General features: G+C 40.4%; 1 long non-coding RNA gene across 1 annotated transcript; it reads left to right on the forward strand.

Moving 5' to 3' along the window:
- The first annotated feature begins 20,320 nt into the window (after positions 1 to 20,320).
- On the forward strand, positions 20,321 to 23,446 carry LOC133780660 (uncharacterized). The gene is made up of 3 exons (XR_009869489.1): positions 20,321 to 20,414; positions 20,505 to 20,575; positions 23,205 to 23,446. It is a non-coding gene; the product is annotated as an uncharacterized LOC133780660 (long non-coding RNA).
- The last annotated feature ends 234 nt before the right edge of the window (positions 23,447 to 23,680 follow it).

Below are 23,680 nucleotides of genomic sequence, written 5' to 3' on the forward strand. Positions count from 1 at the left end.
TTTGTTTTATAATTTAAAATTGTTTTTTAAAATAAGATATTTTTGTTGGTTGAGATTTAAATAATTAGATATTTTTACAAAGATTCAAATTCAAATTCAAATTTAAAAATAGACTAACAACTTAATTTCAAATATTTTAATATATTAAAAATATTAGAATTAAGATATCAGATATTTTGTTATTTTTATTAAATCTTTATTTGAAAATATAAATGTCTGATTATTCTATAGTTTTTAATATTTAAATTATTTGAAATTTGTTAGTTAGATATTTTCATAGATATTTGAATTTATTTAACTGTTTTGAGATATTTTAGAGTTGTTATAACTATTAATATTTTTTTAATGGTGAAAATGATAGCTTAAGTTGTAACAACACACGATATTTTTTGAAAAACAATTGATATATTGATTTTAAAGTTTAAAATTGGTTAAATTTTCAAAAATACCATTTTTTAATTGTTATCCCTAAAAAATATGAGGATGACGTGGTGAATGAGAATGCGACACGTGACATCACAAATTAGGGAAAATCTACAAAGTATTGAGAAAAGATCGACGGGAAAAAAAGATAGGTCTAGGATCTATAGGGAAGTCGACCAAGCCTATACCCTCTAGGGGTGGTTGGCCTGACCCCTACCCCTAGGGGTGGTCGGCCTAAGTAGGCCCAAGAGCCCTAGGTGTGGTCGGCCCTAGTGTGGCCAAGAGCCCCTAGGAGTGGTCGGCCTGACCCCTACCCCAGGGGTGGTCGACCCCAGTATGTCCAAGGACCCCTAGGGGTGGTCGGCCTGACATGCTCAAGAACCACCTGGGTGGTCGGCCTACCCTATTCTTCATAAGGTGGTCGGCCAAAACCCCCAAGTACACTTCATTGAGAAATACTTACTCTCATTCAAACTGAGATCAACAAGCCTAGCACCCAGAGGATCAACAGGTCCAACACCCAGACGATCAACAGGTCTAGCACCCAAGCTTAGGTCGTCAAGCCTTTCACCTAACTCCCATATACCAATAGAGATTTAACATCTTCCCAGAGGTTTCTATCGTGCATTATCCACCACGATCTAGAGAAACAACGAGAAGACCCATGATCTCATAATCATGGGGAGGTGGACACGTATCTCCACTATCTGATAATCGTGTACCAAACCACGATCGCAATATTACTGGTCATGTAATAGCCCCTGGGTACTATAAATAAAAGGACCTAGGGCTTCATTTCAAAGGATCGCTCTTTCTGGAAATTTTGAGATCTAAAGAACATTTGGGGAGAAATTCTGGGCAAGTTAGAAATGAGTGAATACTTTTGTTCATCAGTGTAATAGTCGAGGGATTCAATACTAAAAGCTAAGTGGATTAGGTTATTACTATTCATTAGAACAGGGCTGAACCACTATAAAATTTCTGTTTGTTTACTTAAGATAATAGTACTCTGTCGTTTATTCTATTTTTTTCGTTCAAAAGATGTCGTATAATGTACATACAACCGTTGGCCAATTTCACAGGTCAACATTTTGGTGCTTTCATTGAGAGTACGAAATCAAGAAACACACATTCATCATTTTTACGATGCCCCCAAAATCCAGTCAGACCAAGAAGACTGCTCCCAGAGATTCCACCACCCAGGATCCCATAGATCCTGTTAACGAACCTCGGGTGGAGGTTGGAGATCAACCTGATGCGGAAGATCCATAGGACGCTCACCAGGAGGAGATGGCACAATTTCTGGTGAGGCAGGAGGCCTTTGTTGCAGAAATTGCCCTTCAGAGGGCGACTATGGAATGAAAACGATGAGCGATAGATGAGCAGGTCAAGAGAATGATCCAGAGGGAGTAGGAAGCTGATCGGAGACACCAAGAGATTGATGTGGCCTTGGTGGCAGATACTTAGTTAGCTCGAGCTAACGCTGAAGCTGTTGCTCACGCAGTGAAGGAGGCTCAGGCCAAAGCTGCAGGAATGCGAGTCAACAATAACAGAGAATCCCAGGAGAGGAGTAGGTCCCCAAGGAAACTCTCAGAACCACTTTCCTAGAGACAGGACGAAGAGGCACAGTCCAAGACTACCTCCTCCATGACTAAGGAGAATAACACTTCATCTCGGAGTAGGAGTATTACCAACCCAAAGGCCCCCTCCTAGAGGGACCGACGAAACAACGCAGGAGATGAGGGTCAAACATCTGAGAGGCATGACAGGAATGGAAATGGTCGCTCAAAGTCTCAAAGTCATGTAGGAGGAGAGGCTCGGGGCAGGGTCGCACCGACAGGGGCAAGGTAGACCTACCACCCCTACACCCTCAGTCTCGCAAGGGAAAGGAACCAATGAATAACACCAATACTCTGTTTGATAGGCTGGGGAAAGATGCGCAACCTCAAAATTTGAGGGAGGTCATCAACAGAAGGACCAACACTCAGGAGGGGGTACCAGGGACATCTACCCCACCTGGAGCAACGATCCCACCAGCAGTGCAGGCTCAAATAGATGTACTCGTTATGGCTATCCAGGGTCTAACAATGAAACCTTCAGATATCAAGCTGGCTCATAGAAGATGGAGTCCTTTCAGTGCCAAGATTCAAGCTTCCCAACCACCACTGAATTACAAGACCCCAATACTTCCTACATACACTGGGAAGGAGGACCCAGTACAACACATTGGGAAGTTCGAGGATCAGATGGAGTTACTTGGTGTGGAGCATGATTATAGGTGCAGGGTATTCCTTACCACTCTCTCTGACTCAGCTCAGGAATGGTATTGGAAATTCAAACCTGGATCCATCACTTCCTGGGAGCAGTTCAGGAAGGAATTTTGCAAAGTCTTTAGTGCCGGGCGGATTCAACCAGTTTATGCCAATCAGTTAGCTGACATCAAGCAAGGGAAAGATGAATCCCTAAAAGACTACATTCAAAGATTCATGAGAGAGGAAAACCGAGCATCTACGGTAGGAGATGAAGGGAAGTTCGTTGCCATCTAGGTAGGAATAATTTATCGCAGTCCCTTGTGGGATAGTATACACAAGAACCTTATCAACACCTTGCATGAGTTCCTGGACCGAGCTGAAAAATACATGAAGCTAGATGATGCAATCATAAAGGAAGAAAAAGGCATAAACCATTCGACCACTGTCAAGGCAGATAAAAATGGCACAAACCCTTAGGGAGGCAGTGGGGGCAATGGTAAGAAGAGGAATACCTCAGGGGTCAGGCAGGGTGGAGAATAGAAAGCTAAGTCAGTATCCGCCGACAAACAAGCTAAGCATCAACCCTACCAACCCAGGTTCACCAATTATACCATCCTGACTACATCAAGGGCTGAGATTTACTTGGCAACATACCAGGAGGTACCATACCGAAAGCCACCACCCTTGCATTCAGAAGGAAAGAAGGACAAAATAAGTTTTTTCGTTTCCAAAATGATTATGGGCACGACACAAACGAGTGAAAACAATTGAAGGATGAGATAGAGTTTCTTCTCTGATCAGGAAAAATTTTGAGGTACCGAGGCAAGACCGAAACCCCAAGCAGGAATCCAGAATTTCGAAGGCAGAGGAGTCAACCACTGGAGCTAGCAACTGCAGACTTCACACTGGATACCATATGTGGAGGGATCCACATAGCAGGCAACAGTAACAATGCTCGTGAGCGATATGCAAGGACCCTCAGACATGAGGTAGGGGAGTCTTCCCAGTGTATGGTAGTCGAGGAGTGGTCTCCATTAAAATCTAAAGTATGAAAGTGAAACTCTCATTTTTACAGAGGATGACGCCAAGCACGTGAGGTACCCCCACAATGACCCTCTAGTCCTTACCATTCAAATCGCCAATGCCCGAGTGAAGAGATGCTTGGTTGATATGGGAAGCTCAGTAGATATCATCTACAAATCATCCCTCAAGAAGATGAAGCTCACGGTCAAGGACCTGACACCGTGTTCCTAAGTGATATATGGGTTCACAGGAGAATGCCTAGTACCATTAGGAGCTATCAAATTATCGGTCATGGTGGGGGATGCTCCCAAGCACGAGACTGTGATGATAGAGTTCCTAGTGGTAGATTTCTCATCGGCTTACAATGTAGTGCTCAAGAGACCCCTCTCGATGGTGTTTCACGTAGCAGTATCTATCTGGCATCTATCTTTAAAACTCCCCAATAGCACAAGGCAAGGATGCGTACAGGGTAACCAAAGGGAGGCACACGAATGCTATAATACGTCAGTGGTCAAGGAAAAGAAAGGACCATGCATAAACAACATGATAGTAACCTGCTATGAAGAGAATGAAGGAACCGATGAGGTTGTCAACATGGAAGTTGATGTTGAAAGAAACACTCTACTGGAGCCGAGGGCTCATTTTAACAAAGATTTGTTATTATAGGAAGTTTCCCAAAGTGAAGGAAACGACATCGATCCTCGCTTTGGGGATGACATCATGGGGGTAGGACCAGTCGAAGATCTTGATGAAGTCCTACTAGATGAATAAGACTCGACTAGAGTAATCAAAGTTGGGAAGGAGTTAAAGGTGGAAATTAAGGCACAATTGGTGGAATTTTTGAAGAAAACCAGGACATCTTTGCCTGGTCACATAAGGACATGGTTGGAATTTCTCCATCCGTGATAAATCATGTCCTCAATATAGACAAGAACTATCCACCAGTGCAACAAAAAAGGAGACTGCTTGACAAAGACTAATCTCAAGCCCTGAAGATGTGAGGTCGAGAACCTCAAGGAAAACGATTTTATAAGGGAGGCCTACTACGTTGATTGGGTATCAAACCCCGTGCTGGTCCCAAAGTCAAATGGGAAGTGGAGAACATACGTAGACTTCACAGATCTGAACAAGGCCTGTCCCAAAGACTGCTTCCCACTACCCAGAATAGACCAACTGGTTGATGCAACGGTAGGGCATGAAATACTCTCATTCATGGATGCTTATTCTGGGTATAATCAAATAAGTATTCACCCTCCTGACGAGGAACATACCAGCTTCCAGACAGACAAGGGATTGTACTGCTATAAGGTGATGTCATTCGGCTTGAAGAACGCAGGAGCCACCTACCAGTGTTTAGTGAATGGCATGTTTCGAGACTTGATCGATAAAAATATGGAGGTATACGTCGATGACATGTTGGTAAAGTCCAAAGAAGATGAATGGCATGTTCAAGACTTGAAGGAATGCTTTGCAATACTTAGAAAGTATAGCATGAAGCTAAACCCTCTCAAGTGCTTGTTTGGAGTTGGTTCTGGTAAGTTTCTCGAATACATAGTTAATTCACATGGAATCGAGGTTAACCCTCTCAAAGCATTGATCGACATGAAGTCACCCACCACAATAAACGAAATCCAAAGTTTAACCGGAAGAGTAGCTACCCTCAGTAGGTTCATATCAAAGTTTACGGACAAGTGTGTCCCTTTCTTTAACTTACTGAGGGGCAGCAAGAAAATCCAAGGGACCGAGGAATGTGAGGAAGATTTACAAGCTCTAAAGAAGAACTTCACCCAACCTCCCATCCTATCGAAACCAATATATGGTGAAGTACTATTCATCTATTTGGCAATCCCCGAGCATGCAATCAGTGCTGCTTTGGTAAAGGAAGAGAACAGGGTACTGTTAGGAAAACTTATACAGGATCTTTATTTATTTTAGTGTAGTTCTAATATTAAACAAATTAATATGAGATAACCTAGAACATGTTTCTAAAATTGAATTCAATGAGAAACAAAGATAAGAATACTTACAGTATACGCAGCAGAATGAAAGAGTCCTTCCTTAAGTTTATCTAACTCTTGTATCCTTTCTGTCGCAGAGTATTATCAAGAAACTGAACCGTTCTTCTAATTTCTTCACAGTCTTCCAATGTATCCCTAGAATCACCTAGACTAGTGTGGGAAATTCTCAACACATGAGATAGATACAAAGAGAAGAAGAGAAAATAACTAAGAGGCTTAGAAAAGAACTTGTGTTTAGAGAGAATATAAAACTATCAGAAAACTAGTGATTAAACTTATCTATCGTCTTTTTTGACTTCTCTCTAAGCACTCCTTTTGTAGACTCAATTAGGTCATTTAATTTAATTAAAAAATCAATAAAATAATAGCCAATTTGAAGCCCTAGGTCAAAATTATCATGGGCTTTAGGCCCGTGAAATTTCTCATTTGATTATAAGCCCAATAGACTTAAAATCAAGGCCTGTATTATTTTCTATTGATTTAATTAATTAAATAATTATTTAAATCCTTTATCCAATTAATTATTTATAATTTGAACCTTGATTTAAAATTATTTATTGATTTAGATACCATTTTATCTTAATTAATAAATCTGCCCTAATTTCTCTTTTCTTCTCAAAATTACATAACTCTGTGAAACTATCCAAAATTGACCTGGTCAACTTTGATAATTCTAATTGATAATTAAATCAATCAATTGAGACTATCTAGATGATTTTATCCAAGGTACAATGGGGACCATGGGCCTATGAAATCAAGCTCCAATAAGTTATCATAAATCTAACAAATAAATTTACTAACTTAATAATTCATCGTGACTCCACTATAGACTCAGAATTGCACTCTTGAATTCATAGAACACTCTATAACAAATATATATTAGCTATTAATTATCCATTGTTACAACCATAATTGTCACTCAATCCTCTATTGTAATCCCCCGAATTCTCCGATATGGTTTAATGGCGGGATTAGTAGGCCGGGAGGGCCATACTTGTTTAATTATGCCATTAAATGATATTATGAAAGTATGTGTGAATTATATTATGATATGATGTTATATGCGTGCATGTGGGTCCACATTTGATTAATTATGCTATTCTGATAATTTGGCCCATTGAGGGTGAATATGTGTATTTGGGTGCATAACTTGATTTGTGAATGAGATTCCATTATTATGGAGATATATTCGGCATGAGACAGTCATATATAATGGATTAGCGGTTTTGTCATAACGGGGTCAATTTTGGGGTAATAGAAATGTTTATTTGATGATAAATTGGGAATATTTGAGATCAGGGTGAAATTCTTGAGGTTTTGACTATAATGTCCCCAGGGGTGTTTTCGGGACCCCGAGCACTAGGTTTTATTTGAGGTTACTTAAACTTGAAGTAGCTGTCAGATAGAACGTACAATTAGAAAACCTTTCGTTCTCCCTTTCATTAGTTCGTTTTACCGTTTGAGCATTTTCGAAGATATCTTGAGTTCTAGGAGTCAGAATCAAGCAAGGATTGAGGCATAGCAATCCTAGGAAAGATTAGAAGCTTCTTAACCGAAGGATTTGACAGAAAACAACCCAATTGAAGGTAATCTAAGTTTAAGTTTTGAGTTTTTCCGAGTTTCTAAGCTTTGAATTGATTTTGTGAATTGTTGAGTTTCCGATTCGTTTGAACCTTGGGTTTTGAGGGTTTTGATGCATGGGGAAGCTTGGGAATTTTTTTTGATGATTGGGGAATGTTTAGATATGATTTTGGAGGCTTTGGAGTGATTAAAATGCGTTTGGGAATGGCCCAGAGTTGAGGGTCGTGGCCTTGTTCTTGGGGTGCCGCGGCCCTGCCTTGAAGAAGCAGGTGGGGACTTTGTGCTTGTTGGGCGCCATGGCCCTTGATGGAGGGCGCTGCGGCCCTTGCCTCGGGGAGCTCTAGGGGCTGCAGCCCAAGGTGCTAGGGCCGCAGCCCTTGCCCTGTTTTCGCCCCGTTTGCTCGTTTTGACCCCAAGAACTTAGCTATAGGCCTCGGGAGTGTTCATACTACTTGGATTAGTTGGGATTGATCTTTCGGAGGCTAGATATTGGTGTGGAAACCTATGTTGGACATTATTATTAATGATGTCCCATGTTTGGTTTTAATTAGGTGACCGATAAAGGACTAAAGGTTGATCGTTCTCACGGGTCGTTCTTTTAATCTTTCTAGCTCGAATCTGAGGTAAGAAAACTGCACCCTCTGTATATGTGACATGTGTGGTTAATATTGAGGTATGTTGATTGATAAATGTGGACTTGGTTTGCCTATTAAATGCTAGCAAATGTTGAATACTTGAATATGTACTGATTAGTCAGGGACACTGACCTAAAGAGTCAGAAATGGCATAGCGTCATGAACGCCGAGTCAAATGAAGATTAGATCTAATCGATATCAGCAAGAATGACTCATATGGAGTATTAACGCTGGACCGATCCTAAGGTCGATGAACTTATAAGCGCTTGTCTGGTCTAAGACCAGTTACTCAGAGCCAGGGCATATGGCCCCGATGACTGTTTGTCACATGGCTAGGGAACGTTGTTCCAAGGTTATGACTCTATGGTCATGAGGAAGGTTATGTTGGTGACTATTCACCATACACCTATCCTGTTCAAACTTATGAAAGGCTCACTTATCTGCTAAGCTCTGGTGACCCTATCGTCACATGGCTGGAGGGTGCTGTCCCTGTATTAGTGACTCTTGCGATAGTCACCTATTTGTGGGGACTAATAGTCCTGGATGATTATTACAATCATTGTTGATATTATATCATGCTTTATTGTGTTTTCTTGCTGGGCCTTGGCTCATGGGTGCTATGTGGTGCAGGTAAAGGGAAAGAAAAGCTCACCCAGCCATGAGTGGAGAGCTTAGGTGGTGATGTGTACATATGCGGCCGCTTGACCACCACGGCCAAGGCGTTCTCAGAGGAACTAGTGGGATTACCCTATTTTTGCCGCTTAGGTCGGCAGGATTGTAAATTTAAAACTGTAATGACCATTTTGTACTGAGAACAACTTGTAAATGTTTTGGTTAGTTCTGCAGAGCGGTTTGTAATGAAAATATCCATTCCCTTTTATTTAGTTTTTCACCTTAACCTGTTAATTACACTTAGAGCACGTTTTTGACCAAAGGACTCGGGTAGCGGGTCAAATTTCCGGTCCACCGTTCACAGTAACTGTTCTGGGGTAACCAGGGCGTTACAACTTGGTATCAGAGCAATGCCAAGGTGAGGGTTCCTGTAGATTGGCTGGGCATGTACACACATCACTGCACTCAAGCTCGACTCATGGTTTGGTAACTATTTACGTAGTTATACGCGTGACTGCTTAAATACAGCATATATGCTTTACCTGTATGCATGAAGCACTATGTTAAACCTACGCCCTGAAATATTATATCCTCAGTAACTGTGTGCTTACTAGTACTGGGAATTGCTGGAACATGCTTATAAATATGATTGATTGAGCCATTATGTGATACATGCTGAGTGTTAAATGCTATAGACATGTATCTGCTTGTATATCTGTATGACTGTGGAATGTGATAATTGTCTGCTTGTTCTTGGACCGTAAGGCGGCAAGAGGTTTAGTTATTACTACCTGACTGGTCGTATTGATCAATATTTGAGCAAGGTATCAGTGATAGAAATATGAATCCTGGACAGACAGACACATCAGCTGGCCAGAGTGATCAGGGCCAGAATAATAATAACAGACAGGGTCAGGAAAATGACCAGTCTCAAATTCCACAGCCAGCTCCTGTTAACTGGCAGTAGATAGTCAGTGATCTGTAGGCTACTATAGTGAAACAGGGGGAAGAGCTTCGTCTCTTGAAGCAACAGCAAGGGCCTTCAGTGGCCAGTGTATCTGAGGCACCTCCTGTGTTGGTGCCAGCAGCTGGGCAGCAGCCTGAGATTGGAAATAAATGGGAACCTTTGTATGAAAGGTTCAGGAAACAACAACCTCCAGTGTTTGAGGGCAGTGCAGATCCTGCCAAGGCTGAACAATGGATGAGTATGATTACCACTATCCTTGACTTTATGAGGGTATCTGGTAATGAGAGGGTGGCCTGTGCTACCTATATGTTTCGGGAGGATGCCCGGATCTGGAGGGAAGTGATTACCCAGACCAGGAATGTGAATGTTGTGACTTGGGAAGAGTTTCATAATCTATTCAATGAGAAATATTACAATGATGCTATTAGAGCGGCGAAGGCCGAGGAGTTTATTAGGCTACTTCAGGGGAACTTATCAGTCACTGAGTACGCCTTGAAGTTTGATCGTTTGGCAAAGTTTGCCAAGGAACTAGTGCCCACTGATGGGACCAGGAGAGAGAGATTCTTGCAGGGGCTACAGCCCAGGTTAGCCCGAGATGTACGTATCACCACTGTGGCAAGAGTTACTACTTATGCACAAGTGGTGGAGAAGGCACTCACAACCGAGAGTGCAGAGAATAGAATCTAGCGTGACAGTGCAGCCAGAAAGGAATTCAGGAGGCCAGGTCCTCCATTTGTGGGTTCTGGTAGGGGTGTTGGCCCCAGTGATCAGAAGAGGAAGGTTCCTGACACCTTCCCAATTCCAGGTCCTGACAGGAGGCCCCGTGGTACTATTATGGATCGTCCAGGAGGTGGTGAAGCCTGGAAGTCTTATCCTGAGTGCTCCAGATGCAAGAGGCATCACTTGGGAGAATGTAGGGCAAAGGCCTGCTTCTCATGTGGAGCAATGGGTCATCTTAAAAAGGATTGCCATAAGGCAAGAAAGGAAGAACCCATAAAGGCGGACAACTCGGCCCCAGCTCGAGTGTTCGCGTTGACTCAAGCAGAAGCTGAGGCTTCTCCCTTAGTTGTTACAGGTCAGCTTCTTAGTGCTGGAACCCCTTATAATGTGTTGATTGATTCTAGTGCTACACATTCTTTTGTTGCTAGTAGTGTTATTGATAGACTGTGTAGGCCTTGTGATTTCTATGCTGTGGGGTTTGGTACCTTATTGCCCACTGGAGAGTTGGTGGTATCCAGGAGGCAGGTCAGATCTTTGCCAGTGACAGTAGAGGGCAGAGAGTTGTCAGTGGATTTAATAGAGTTGGTGATGACTGACTTTGATATGATACTGGGTATGGATTGGTTGGCAAAGTATGGGGCAACCATTGACTGCAGAAGGAAGATGGTCACCTTTGAGCCTGAAGGTGAGGATCCTTTTGTGTTTGTTGGTACTGTGCATGGACCTCATATTCCTATGAGTTCTACATTGAGGGCTAGGGATTTATTGCAAGGAGGTTGCATTGGATTCTTAGCCAGTGTGGTTGATACCACTCAGGTCGTGCCAGTGAGACCAGAGGATACCAGGTTAGTTTGTGAGTTTCTGGATGTGTTTCCAGAGGATTTACCAGGGTTGCCACCACATAGATAAATTGAGTTCGTTATAGAACTAGCACCAGGGACGGAGCCAGTGTCTAGAACACCTTACAAAATGGCCCCAGCTGAGTTGAAAGAATTAAAAGTGCAGTTGCAAGAACTGTTGGATTTGGGTTTTATTAGACCTAGCTTCTCACCTTGGGGTGCGCCAGTTCTGTTTGTAAAGAAGAAGGATGGTTCTATGAGAATGTGTATTGATTACATGGAACTGAATAAGCTAACAATTAAGAATAAGTATCCTTTGCCAAGGATAGATGATCTGTTCGATCAGTTGCAAGGCAAGAAAGTATTTTCAAAGATCGACCTTCGTTCTGGTTATCATCAGTTGAGGGTCAAGGAGGGAGATATACCCAAGACCGCTTTTCGTACCAGGTATGGGCATTATGAGTTTCTAGTTATGTCATTTGGATTGACTAATGCCCCTGCTGCTTTTATGGATCTGATGAACAGAGTGTTCAAGGATTATCTAGACCAGTTTGTGATTGTCTTCATTGATGACATTCTGGTATATTCTCAGTCAGAGTCAGAACATGAGTATCACTTGAGATTGGTTCTACAGAGACTGAGGGAACACAGGTTGTTTGCTAAGTTCAAGAAATGTGAATTCTGGTTGTCTCAGGTGTCTTTTCTTGGACACATTGTTAGTAAGGAGGGGATAAAAGTGGATCCAGCAAAGATCGAAGCGGTCAGAGATTGGCCAAGGCCAAAGAATGCTTCTGAGGTTAGAAGTTTCATTGGATTGGCAGGGTACTATAGGCGTTTCGTGGAAGGGCTCTCAAAGATTGCTGGTGCTTTGACTGAACTGACACGCAAGAGTCAGAAATTTGTGTGGTCAGATAAGTGTGAGAACAGCTTCCAGGAACTGAAACAAAGATTGATTACAGCTCCGATTCTGAGTCTTCCAACAGATGGGGAGAAGTTTGTGATTTACTGTGATGCTTCTCATCAGGGTTTGGGCTGTGTCTTGATGCAATCAGAGAAGGTTATTGCCTATGCTTCTCGCTAGTTGAAGGAGTATGAAAAAAAGAGGTATCCTACTCATGACTTAGAGTTAGCAGCTGTGGTTTTTGCTTTGAAGATATGGAGGCACTATCTCTATGGAGAGAAGTGTGAGATTTATACAGACCACAAGAGCCTGAAGTACTTCTTCACCCAGAAATACTTAAATATGAGGCAAAGGCGTTGGCTGGAGTTAGTAAAAGATTATGATTTTGAGATCTTGTATCATCTAGGAAAAGCCAACGTGGTAGCTGATGCTTTAAGCCAGAAGGGTCCAGGGCAGATCTATGGTATGAGTGTAACGCCCTACTACCTTAGAGTCGTTACTAAGTGAGTTTAAAACAGAAATTGTGCATTTAATTGACTCAAAGTGGTTTCTAAACCAAAAGTGTGATAAAACTAGAGTTTAAGGCTGTACTCTTTTAAAATGTTTAGCTTCATTGAAAACGTAAGTATAAAACATCTGGGATCCCAAAATAAGGTTTACAAAATATTTACAACTCAAAAATAGATTTACACCAGGTTAACTATCAAAAGAATAGATCAATACAGCCATTTACAAAATGCCCCCAACCAAAGCAGTCGGGCAGGCCGAACATGTACGCGCCGCCCCCACGCTCTCCATACTCATGGCCGGTTGACTGACTCCTTGCTTTTACCTGCCACACGGAGCACCCGTGAGCCGAAGCCCAGCAAGAAAACCCAAATAGCACATAGCATATGCAAATAATATCACTGGCATAATTCACTGATAAATAGGAAATCATTAGTTAAACAAGTACGGCCATACCGCCCTAGAGGCCTTACCAAAGCTTGGGGTCTCGGTCATTACCGTAGGATAACCCATGTATCCCTTGGGTCCCACCCTGGCTATAGCATCCCATGTGCTGAGCGTTACTTCCGGCCCCGCTGTCGTACCCGGCCTACGCCGCTCTCGGCCTTAGCCGTTCATTCCATTACAATCACACATATAATACATTCAGAAATAACCATCCAAACATACAATAATTTATCTAAGATTACACATTCGCACACAATACAATCTAGGGCCGTGCCCTGCAATCACACAGTGGGCCTATGCCCTATTCTCGAGTGTTACAGTTTTCTTACCTGTATCCCTAGCTTTCCGATGCACCACGGTCACGAGCACGGTGCACTAGCACGAGCCTCCCCGAAATCCTAGTCACAACACACATAAAACACTTTTAATACTAACCAAGCCCAAAACCACTTCCCGGGACCAATCCCGCACTCCCAGGACCTCTAAATCCATAAAGCAAAGTATCGGAACCATCCCCCGAGTCCCCGAGCAAAAGCCCTAAAAACTCAACTTTTGGGCTGCCAAAATGGCCTAGGGCCGCAGCACACCCATCAAGGGCCGCGGCGCCCAGCGACCTGGCCCCCATCCTGAAGCCTCCTCGCGCCGCGGCGCCCAAGAACAGGGCCGCGGCGCTCCTTCGCGAACCCAAATTTTCTGGGTTTTTCCTGCGTTTTTCCCGAGCTTTAACCTCTCCAAATCACCCCAAACCAATACCTAAACCCCAAAACTCAAATCCAAACCTCAAATGAACAATCTAACACCCTATAAACACTAGAATCAAGACCAAAACATCAACACACCCAAGATCCACACCTTTGATCTCAAATTTCAGCAACTAACCCAAAACCCATGAAAATCTTAACTCAAGCATTAAATTCCTCAAATCAACACAGAAAACAAACTTAAACAAGCATAAGATCCTTACCTCAAGAGTAGAATCCACCCTAAAAGTTTCCTTGATCTCCTCCTAGACTCCCACTTCTCCTTCTCTTCTTCTTCTTTTCTTTTTGCTTGCTCTAGCTCTTCTTTCCCCTTCTCTTTCTTCTCTTCAATTTCTATCAAAGCCTCAAGTGAACCCAAATGCCCAAACCGTAACCCCTATATCCCAGCTGAGAATTTCATAATCCCCTTGCCAAAAGACCAAATTACCCCTTCCTACTAATCCTTCTTAGCTAAACCTTCAAGGGCACTTAAGTCTTTACACTTTCATTTCAATTCTATCACTTTTATCTTAAAACTTGTTACCCAAAGCAGTTACTAACGGATACCCAGGTTACCCAATAACCAATAACTAACCTCTCATCCTCAACTCAACTTATAAGATTCCCGAAGTACCCCTAGGCTCCTCCCGAGCCGGGTACAACATCCCGTTGTGACTTTTAGACTAAATGGCTCACTAGGACCGTCTCGATGCGTGCATCCTGATAAAAACACCACCTCACATGGCACAATTCACATAGTACAATTATCACAGTTATGCCCTATCATGGCCAGATTACAATCATGCTCATTCTAAGACAATCAGGTCTACATGCATACTAATTCACATAGTCATGCATCTCAAATAATCAATTAGTCATATAACGTGCATTAAATGATAATCATGCATAAAACTCAATAGAAACACACACCAAATCCCATCATGCCCTCCAGGCACACTACTCCAGGCCCTTAAGCCTTGATACTGAATTTGGGGTCGTTACAATGAGGCTGATAGCCAGGGAGTTAGCTGATGATATGACCAGAGCTAGAATAGAGTTGCTGGTGGGCCAGTTGGCTAATATTACGCTACAGTCTACGCTGTTAGAGAGAATTAAGGAAGGTCAGCTGAGTGATCCACAGCTGATCAAGATCAGAGAGGATGTTCTGGCTGGAGTGTCCAGAGATTATTCAGTGTCTGAGCTAGGCTTGTTGAGATACAATGGGCGGATATGTGTTCCGTTAGACACTGCAATGAGGCGAGAGATTCTGGATGAATCTCATACTACACCTTACTCTTTGCATCCAGGCACCACAAAGATGTACCAGGATGTGAGATCGTTGTATTGGTGGCTAGGGATGAAGAAAGATGTAGTAGAATATGTGGCTAAGTGCTTGACATGTCAACAAGTCAAGGCTGAGCATCAAAGGCCGGCAGGGCTACTGCAGCCTCTGGATATCCCAGAGGGAAAGTGGGAGGACATCACAATGGATTTTGTGATGGGCTTACCCAGGACTGTTGGTCAGCATGATTCCATTTGGGTGATAGTGGATCGCTACACCAAGTCAGCTCACTTTCTGCCAGTGAGGACTACTTATACAGTTGACCAGTATGCAGATCTCTATGTGAGAGAGATCGTGCGACTCCATGGTGCACCTAGGTCGATCGTGTCAAATCGGGACCCTACTTTTACTTCCAAGTTTTGGGGAAGTTTGCAGAAGGCCATGGGGACGCAGTTGAAGTTTAGTACTGCTTATCATCCTCAGACAGATGGGCAATCTGAGAGGATGATCTAGATATTAGAAGACATGCTGAGAGCGTGTGTGCTGGACTTTGGTGGATCTTGGAGTAAGTATCTGCCATTGATAGAGTTCTCCTACAACAACAGTTGTCAGTCTACCATTGGGGTTGCACCTTATGAGATGTTGTATGGTAGGAAATGCAGGTCTCCCATTCATTGGGATGAGACAGGTGAAAGGAGATACTTAGGTCCTGAGGCAGTTCAGAGGACCAATGAGGCCATAGAAAAGATTAGAGCTAGAATGCTTACTTCTCAGAGTAGACAGAAGAGCTATGCGGATCCCAAACGCAGGAACGTGGAGTTCCAGGTAGGAGACTATGTCTTCCTTAGAGTCTCACCATGGAAAGGGGTGAGAAGGTTTGGGAAGAAAGGCAAGCTGAGTCCCAGTTATGTAGGTCCATTTGAGATCCTGGAGAGGGTTGGTTAGGTGGCCTACAGGCTAGCTTTGCCTACGGCGTTGTTGGTCGTGCATAATGTATCTCATGTTTCAGCTCTTCAGAGATTTGTGTCTGATGTTAATCATATTATGAGCTATGAATATCTGGAGCTTGAGGCAGATCTCTTCTATGAGGAACAGCCTGTCCAGATACTTGACAGAAAAGATAAGGTCCTCAGGAATAAGACGATACCTTTGGTTAAGGTATTGTGGAGGAACAGCAAGGTCGAGGAAGCGACTTGGGAGCTGGAGTCAGACATGCAGAATCAGTATCCCGAGCTGTTCAGGTAAACTTCGAGGACAAAATTTCTGTAAGGAGGGGATAGTTGTAATGCCCCGAATTCTCCGATATGGTTTAATGGCGGGATTAGTAGGCCGGGAGGGCCATACTTGTTTAATTATGCCATTAAATGATATTATGCATGCATATGTGAATTATATTATGATATGATGTTATATGCGTGCATGTGGGTCCACATTTGATTAATTATGCTATTCTGATAATTTGGCCCATTGAGGGTGAATATGTGTATTTGGGTGCATAACTTGATTTGTGAATGAGATTCCATTATTATGGAGATATATTCGAGCTATTCGACATGAGACGGTCATATATAATGGATTAGCGGTTTTGTCATAACGGGGTCAATTTTGGGGTAATAGAAATGTTTATTTGATGATAAATTGGGAATATTTGAGATCAGGGTGAAATTCTTGAGGTTTTGACTATAATGTCCCCGGGGGTGTTTTCGGGACCCCGAGCACTAGGTTTTATTTGAGGTTACTTAAGTTTGAAGTAGCTGTCAGATAGAACGTACGATTAGAAAACCTTTCGTTCTCCCTTTCGTTAGTTCGTTTTACCGTTTGAGCATTTTCGAAGATATCTTGAGTTCTAGGAGTCAGAATCAAGCAAGGATTGAGGCATAGCGATCCTAGGAAAGATTAGAAGCTTATTAACCGAAGGATTTGACGGAAAACAACCCAATTGAAGGTAATCTAAGTTTAAGTTTTGAGTTTTTCCGAGTTTCTAAGCTTTGAATTGATTTTGTGAATTGTTGAGTTTCCGATTTGTTTGAACCTTGGGTTTTGAGGGTTTTGATGCATGGGGAAGCTTGGGAACTTTGTTTTGATGATTGGGGAATGTTTAGGTATGATTTTGGAGGCTTTGGAGTGATTACAACGCGTTTGGGAATGGCCCAGAGTTGAGGGCTGCGACCCTGCCTTGAAGAAGTAGGTGGGGACTTTGTGCTTGCTGGGCGCCGCGGCCCTTGATGGAGGGCGCCGCGGCCCTTGCCTCAGGGAGCTCTGGGGGCCGCGGCCCAAGGTGCTAGGGCCGCAGCCCTTGCCCTGTTTTCGCCCCGTTTGCTCGTTTTGACCCCGGGAACTTAGCTATAGGCCTCGGGAGTGTTCCTACTACTTGGATTAGTTGGGATTGATCTTTCAGAGGCTAGATATTGGTGTGGAAACCTATGTTGGTCATTATTATTAATGATATTCCCATGTTTGGTTTTAATTAGGTGACCGCTAAAGGACTAAAGGTTGATCGTTCTCACGGGTCGTTCTTTTAATCTTTCTAGCTCGAATTTGAGGTAAGAAATCTGCACCCTGTGTATATGTGACATGCGTGGTTAATATTGAGGCATGTTGATTGATAAATGTGGACTTGGTTTTCCTATTAAATGCTAGCAAATGTTGAATACTTGAATATGTACTGATTAGTCAGGGACACTGACCTAAAGAGTCAGAAATGGCATAGCGTCATGAACGCCGAGTCAAATGAAGATTAGATCTAATCGATATTAGCAAGAATGAGTCATATGGAGTATTAACGCTGGACCGACCCTAAGGTCGATGAACTTATAAGCGCTTGTCTGGTCTAAGACCAGTTACTCAGAGCCAGGGCATATGGCCCCGGTGACTGTTTGTCACATGGCTAGGGAACGTTGTTCCAAGGTTATGACTCTATGGTCATGAGGAAGGTTATGTTGGTGACTATTCACCATACACCTATCCTGTTCAAACTTATGAAAGGCTCACTTATCTGCTAAGCTCTGGTGACCCTATCGTCACATGGCTGGAGGGTGTTGTCCCTGTATTAGTGACTCTTGCAATAGTCACCTATTTGTGGGGACTGATAGTCCTGGATGATTATTACAATCATTGTTGATATTATATCATGCTTTATTGTGTTTTCTTGCTGGGCCTTGGCTCATGGGTGCTATGTGGTGCAGGTAAAGGGAAAGAAAAGCTCACCCAGCCATGAGTGGAGAGCTTAGGTGATGATGTGTACATATGCGGCCGCTTGACCACCACGGCCAAGGTGTTCTCAGAGGAACTAGGGGGTTTTCCCTATTTTTGCCGCTTAGGTCGGCGGGATTGTAAATTTAAAACTGTAATGACCATTTTGTACTGAGAACAACTTGTAAATGTTTTGGTTAGCTCTGCAGATCGGTTTGTAATGAAAATATCCATTCCCTTTTATTTAGTTTTTCACCTTAACCTGTTAATTACACTTAGAGCACGTTTTTGACCAAAGGACTCGGGTAGCGGGTCAAATTTTCGGTCCACCGTTCACCGTAACTGTTCTGGGGTAATCAGGGTGTTACATCTATAGACGGTCTACAATGAGATAGGACTAAAATACCGTTTTACCCCTCATTGTATTTTATAAGATTAAAAGTGGAAATTATTGTACGACTGATTTTAAACTTTATTAATGTATGTAAATTAAAATAATAATTCTTACACCAAATAATATTTATCTGAAATAACTCTAATGTTTTTCCTTCACTAATTAATTAAACAAAATTAAATTAAATAATAAACAAAATTTATATCTCAAATGTCAATAATTAAAACGCATTTAAAAAAAATCTAGGAAATAAATAAAAGATTTCAGCCTAATTTAGATGAATGTATAATTTACTTTACACATATTCACTTTAATTTTGTTTAATATTATATTTCTATTAAAAATTCATTTTTTTTATTCACATTATATTTATTACGTGAGTTTATGTTTATTATGATAAGTTTGAAAAACTGTTTTCATTAATTTTTCTTTGAAAACAGATTTTATTTTTATTTCTCTGTCTATATTGTCAGCGGAAGTCTTTCTAAAGCAAAACAAATATAGCGGAAAAGTGTGATGGAATATTTTATCGTATTTCTAAACATATAGAATAAGGTAAGATTGAATACATGGTAAGAAGTGGTTGAATACATAGGAATGTTTCTATGTATTTTGCTTTTGTTGTTAGTTTATTATCTTTAATCACAATATTTGACAACTTCATTTGATGAAAATATAGTTGAAGAACCAAAGTATAGATTTGAAGCACCCTTAGCACAACCAAATTATTGAATTGAAGCAGCTGTTTTGTTAGACACCAAAGTCGGGACTAAGTCATCCCCCATGTTATACATGTCATATACTTGTTCACAATTTCAAATGGAAAATAAGTGATATTGTAAAACCAAATAAAATTATATAATTTGCTTACTTTATAACGAAGTTTGTTATGGCCGCGGTGATTGCCTATGCAAATATTATAAATTCCATTAACATTATATTACAGCTTACTTATTTTATAAGAAAAAATTATGTGCAGTAATATACTTTAACCATGTAAGACAATGCATGTGTAACGTCCTACGTTTTCGGGTACCTTTAAACGACTCGGGTCGAGATTTTTCCCCCGGGTTAAGAATATTATTTTAAATAATATTATATTTTGTTTGTAAGTATTCCATGAGTTATTGCTAGCCAAAATATGAATTTTGTGATTTTAAAAGTCAAGATAAGACTTTCGGTCCTGGACCAACACAAAAACCCTGATCGGGTAAAAATCTCGGAAAATAAAATGAAAAATCATGGCAATTATATTTTGGGCATAAAATACATTCATAAAAGTTAAAGTTTGGTCAAAAATAATAAACCTAAAAGAAAATGGAAATTTTAAGGCATTTTGTGTTAAATGCCTAATTTTGCCGAAATGGGGAATTTTATTCCATGAATGGACCTTAGGTTAAATTTTATTATGTGATTAATTAAATTAAATTTGAGAGACATTTAATTTAATTAATTAATGTTAAGTTTGGTGATTAAAACTTAATAAGAGTGAAAAAGGTGTCAAAAGCCAATTTAGACTTTTCTTCTTATGAAACATTTATTAACCTTTAAAAATATATATATATATAAAACATAGATAAAATTTAAAAGGGTGGCTGGCCATGTGGTATTTTAGAGTGGTGTGAACCCAATTTTTTAAAGATTAAATCCCATTTAATGAAGAAGTCAAGTGGGCAAGTGGGTAGAAAAGCACTCAAGTACTTTGTGATATTTTGAAGAGTTTTGTGAGCAATTCTAACTCTAAGAACCGACCACTCTCCCTCTATCATTCACTCATCTGATTTTTGAAGACCTCTCAAAGTCTTCCCTCAATATTCAACCTCAAGAACACCAAGGAAAACTTGGAGGCTAAGTCTTGGTCTAGGAAGTATTTTCCCTAAGGTAAAGCTTCACTAATCTAGGCTTTTGTAAATTTTTAAGCATAGAGTTTCAAATAGCTAATTAACTATGTTGTTGGGGGAAATTGGTTAGGGTTTTTGAAAGGTTTTGAAGGAGTCAAAGCTAATAGGAAGGTCCAAACCTTAAGCAAGAACACCAAAAAGGTAAAAAGTTTACTTTTGATGATTTTGTTGTAGGGTTTTTAGTTTTAAGCATTATTTTGTATATTTAATGCTTAAAGTTTCTTGTTGGTGATGTAATAAGGTTATGGTAGTTGTTTAATAATTTTTATGATGCATGTGTATTGATTTTTGAAAATGGGAACCAAAACCCCCAAGGGTTTTGTAGGATACCCTAAAACAAAACATGTTTTGAGCTGTGACTTCCAAGGGGTCAAGCAGCCACTGTATATTGTTTTTGTAAAATTAAATTATACTGTGATGTTTTTGAGATTGAGTACATAAAATTGAGCTTTTGAAACACTAAAAAAATGTTTAGAAATGAGTAAGTTATGCTATTTCAAAGTTTAGGTAAAAAACTGTTTTTTCGTATTCTTATTTTCGGAACCAAGTTTGGACAGCCACTGTATAGGGCAAATGAACCCAGTTTTTTCTAAATTTTTTTGGACATATTACTGGCATAACCTATTATTCCACTGTAAAATTTGGTAAGAAAATATTGAATGGTTTGAAAGTTATTAACTGTCAAAGTTTGGAAAAAATAAGGACTTGAAAATAAGGTCATTTTTACCTCATTGTTGGAAAATGATTTCACCAATAAAAAATGCTCATTTTGATCTAAGATTTTACAAAGACCTAAATGGCATAACAAAAATGGAATTGGGAAATTTTGGTAACAATTGGGTAAGTAAATTTCAAGTTATGAACTAACGAAGTATGTAGTTAAAAATGTGAAAAATAGCCTTTTCACACTTGTGTAAAAATGAGATTTTGGAACATAAGGTAAAAAGTAAAATTTTGCTTATTTCAAGATATAAATTGGTAAGTCTTGAAATCATATTTTCACTAAAATTACCCCTTTGAGTTTAAATGAATTATTTTTCTAGTAAGTAAAATTGATTAATTGATTTTGGAAAATTAATTAGTCAAGATGAGAAATTTTTAACGGTTTTCCTAATTAAGACAAATTAGGCAATTTTCTTAAAACGGTTTTTAAATATTAAAACCTTAAGAAAAATAAAAAGGAAAATTTAAGAGTTTATTTTCTTTAAAAATAATTAAGGAATTTATTAGTATTTTCTGGATATAATACCGGCTAAAATCTTACATATTTTAACCGACTAGTCGAAAGTGCGGGTTAATAGCGATATCTTGAAAGAAAAAGATTTTTAGCGGATTGTGGGAAAATACCATTGTGATACCCGAGCCTAGGTATCGAGACCTTAGGATAGGCCTCCCCGAGACTTAGGGTTTAGTCTCGAATATTTTGTATGACTTTCCTTAATAGGTTTAAAACCAAATAAGGATTATAAATCCTTACAAATGACTTTTATTAAAATGACCAAACTGCCCAAAATAATAATAATGAATTATGAGTGCCATAATTAATCCGAGTATACTGTATGGATAACTACAGTATTGGCTAAGCGTAACTGGACTGAACGTTGGAGGGTGAAAACCTGCTGAGCACTAAGGACTCCAAGTAAGTCAACTTATATTGTATGGCTGCAACATGAAATGATTATTGTCTTGTATGTTAGTATAGAGATACATGCACATATATAGGCTGTCATAGAAAGTTGCTTAGAGACGTTAGTCTAGTGAGTGCTGATTTAGAAAATATGAACGGTAGATGTCCGTCATATCCTAGACGGTTGATCCCCGTCACACTGCTTGATTTTATTTATGTCTGGTTCATTACCGCGACGAGTGGGCATGAGATGAGGATAAGCTGGTTAAACCTAGGGGCGCCAAGATAAATGGGACCTAGGGGCCCTCATGCTTACTTAATCATTGGACGGTTAGAATCCGAGCAAGTGCTCTAATAAGTTATTCCCGGATAGCAGCCGTGAATATTGGCCATTCAGTGAGAGTGCCTAGAGATACTAGGGGTTGCCAAGATTGAGTGAGGCTGAACACCCTAGGGGCAACTGCTCACCAGCACCACTGATTAACATAGAAGTCTCCGTAAAACCGTGTAAATTGGATTACACTCTTGAATAAGTAGCGATGCCCTAGGTAACACGATAGTTACCCTTGATGAGAATATTTATTGGCTAGATCTTAGTGTGGGGACTCGGTTCTCTTTTACAGATTAGCAATTATGTTGGAGGGCGCGTTACGCATGAATTGTTGGGAATTGTCGAGCGTTGGTCTCGAATTATGTTGTGATATAATATATCTGCTTGCTCTGGGAATTTCTGAGTGCAGGGATATATTTGTTGATAAGATATAGTTGTGATATAATATATCTGCTTGCTCTGGGATTTTCTGAGTGTAGGGATATATTTGTTGATAAGATATAGTTGTGATATAATATATCTGCTTGCTCTGGGATTTTCTAAGTGCAGGGATATAATTGTTGATAAGATATAGTTGTGATATAATATATCTGCTTGTTCTGGGATTTTTCTGAGTGCAGGATTTTTATCTAGTTATGAATTAATTTATCCTTGGTTATCAGGCATGACCATAAGTTTGCCAGGACGCTTTAGCATTCTTGAAATTGATTGTGTAGGGTCTGGATGGGTCCAGAACCCTAATTCTCTACATGCTTTGTTTGAAAGTTGATCTTACTAAGTGTTTTCGCTTACCTAGTTGTTTCATGTTGTAGGTAAGTGCAAGGGCAAGGCAGAGCAGTGAGTGCTGGAGTCTTCCTTGCAAATGTACATGTGGACCGACCTTTTGGGAAGTCGTTTTATTTTTGGAAATGTTGTGTAATTTTCCTAAACTAGGCTCACTCTACTCTTTATAAAACATGTTTGTAACTAAATGTTAAGTATGGCCATACGACTTTTTAAAAAGTTTTTTTTTCTATGGGTTTTTGAGACATTTTGTTAAATGAAAACATTTATATTTCCGCATTATCGAGTCTTGAAAATCCGGGTCGTTACAGCATGAATAGCAGAAAATAGGATACTGATGAAATACATATTATCCAAAACGAAGGTTTAAGGTAATACATGATCACAAAGTAGCAAACCAGACACTTCTACTCTAAAAAATAAAATAAGAAAATTACATAACCACTCTATTTGGAGACTGCAGAACACACAAAATAAGCCCAACCCATACATTCCTTACTTTTTT

Source organism: Humulus lupulus, chromosome 5 (genome assembly GCF_963169125.1).
Source record: "Humulus lupulus chromosome 5, drHumLupu1.1, whole genome shotgun sequence".
Taxonomy (NCBI): Eukaryota; Viridiplantae; Streptophyta; class Magnoliopsida; order Rosales; family Cannabaceae; genus Humulus; species Humulus lupulus.